The following is a 2,102-nucleotide window of genomic DNA, read 5'->3' as shown; positions in this document are numbered from 1 at the left end:
AAAGAAAGAAAGATCTGTGAGGGTGAAATTTTCAGGCCTCTTTTTATGGTGAAAAAGGTGCAAAGTGGGGATTTTCAGAGGAATTAAGGATCACAAGGACTTGGCAAGCAAATTACAGAAGTAGACAGCAATAAGATTATTTGATAGATCGTCTTGGCATAATATCTCAAGATTCCTTGGCAGAATGTCTCATCAGGGCAGAGCTTAGGATCCTTGGAAAGTGTGAGTCAGAGTCATAAAGTGGGTTGCAGAGCATCTCAAAATCCAGAAATAGGTGAAAGCAGAGTCAAACTTGGGTTTTACAGTGAACAGAAATAAACTTATCCTGACCTTGTGATGGTTTGAAAGAAAATGGTCCCCAAAGGAAACTGCACTATTAGAAGGTGTGGCCTTGGAGGAGATATGCCACTGTGAGGTGGGCTTTGACATCTCTTTTGCTCAAACTTCCTTCAGTGTAGCAGTGGCTTCCTGTTGCTTGCAAGATGTAAAACTCTCAGCTACAGCACCATGTCTGCCTGCACGTTACTGTGTTCCTCTTTATGATGATAATGGACTTAAACCTCTGAAACTGTAAGTGAGTCATCCCAATTAAGTGTTTTCCTTATAAGAGTTGCTGTGGTCAAGGTGTCTCTTCACAGCAATAAAATGCCCCTAAGACAAACCTTAAGATGGAGTCAGGATGATCCATCACAAAGAAGCCATCTTTGGTTCCCATCTACCACATGGCTCACAATCAACTGTAACTCCAGTTCCAGGGGATCAAATGGGCTGGAGAGATGGCTCAGAGGTTAAGAGCATGGACTGCTCTTCCGGAGGTCCTGAGTTCAAGTCCCAGCAACCACATGGTGGCTCACAACCATCTATAATGAAATCTGGTGCCCTCTTCTGGCCTGCAGGCATGGAGGCTGAATACTCTGCACATAATAAATGAATAAATCTTTAAAAAAAAAAACAAATGCTCTCTTCTTTATAGTCACTAGGCATGCACATGGTACACACATGTACATGCAAGCAAAAGACTATGAAATTTAAAGTTCTAAAAGATTTAAAACAAAACAAACATGAAGTTAAGCTGGTGGCATAATTATAGTCACTTATCAGACTGAAACAGGAGTTCTTGATCAGCTCTAGCTACATGAGACGTTCTCTCCAAATTAAATAAAGAATAAAATCTAGGGAGACAGTTCAATTGGTAAAGTACTTGATATGCAAGCAGTAGGACCTGAGTTCAATTTCCAGCACTTAAATAAAAAGTCAGCACGTGGGCTGGAGAGATGGTTCAGTGGTTAAGAGCATTGACTGTTCTTCCAGAGGACCTGAGTTCAATTCCCAGCAACCACATGGTGGCTCGCAACCATTTGTAATGAGATCTGGCGCCCTCTTCTGGCCTGCAGGCATACATGGAAGTAGAATGTTGTCTACATAATAAATAAAATCTTTTAAAAAAAAATAAAGAGTTCTCTTTGTTAAAAAAAAAAAGTCAGCATGCTGGCATGTCTTTGTAATCACAGCCTGGGGAAGCAGAGACCATCCTGGTCTACAAAAGGAGTTCCAGGACAGCCAGGGCTGTTATACAGAGAAACCTTGTCTCAAAAAAAAAAAAAGTAGCAAAAAGAATTTGATCGAAGGTGTTTGAAGAGAAAAGATGAAATAAATAAAGGCTGTAGTTTGGTTTCTGTTCTGATCTTTGTTTCTGTGTTTTAGCTTCTTTACCTTCGTGTTGCCTCAATATTGTCTTAGAATTCTATTTTCTAAGAATTGTTGGGACACAATTCAGGAACGGAGTCGTGTAAGAATCCTGAGTGCTCATGGGAACACTTTGAGAAAACAAGAGTCTGTGACCTCAGTTTCTTCAAAATACCAAATTGCTCTTGGACTGCGTTTTCGTGCTCCTCCAAGGTATGGTGGTGGATAGGAGTGAATTTACTTCAGATAATTCATGATTGCTTGTAGTTGTTAACCAATTAAATGTTTAAACTATCCTTTGTCTTAGTCAGCATTACTATTGTCGTGACGAAACACCAAGACTAAATGCAAGTTGGGGAGGAAAAGGTTTATTTCACTCACAGTTTCTTTTTTGGGGGGAGGGGTTTCGAGACAGG

Source organism: Microtus ochrogaster, chromosome 18 (genome assembly GCF_000317375.1).
Source record: "Microtus ochrogaster isolate Prairie Vole_2 chromosome 18, MicOch1.0, whole genome shotgun sequence".
In the NCBI taxonomy this organism is placed as follows: domain Eukaryota; kingdom Metazoa; phylum Chordata; class Mammalia; order Rodentia; family Cricetidae; genus Microtus; species Microtus ochrogaster.
This window is presented reverse-complemented; position numbering follows the sequence as displayed.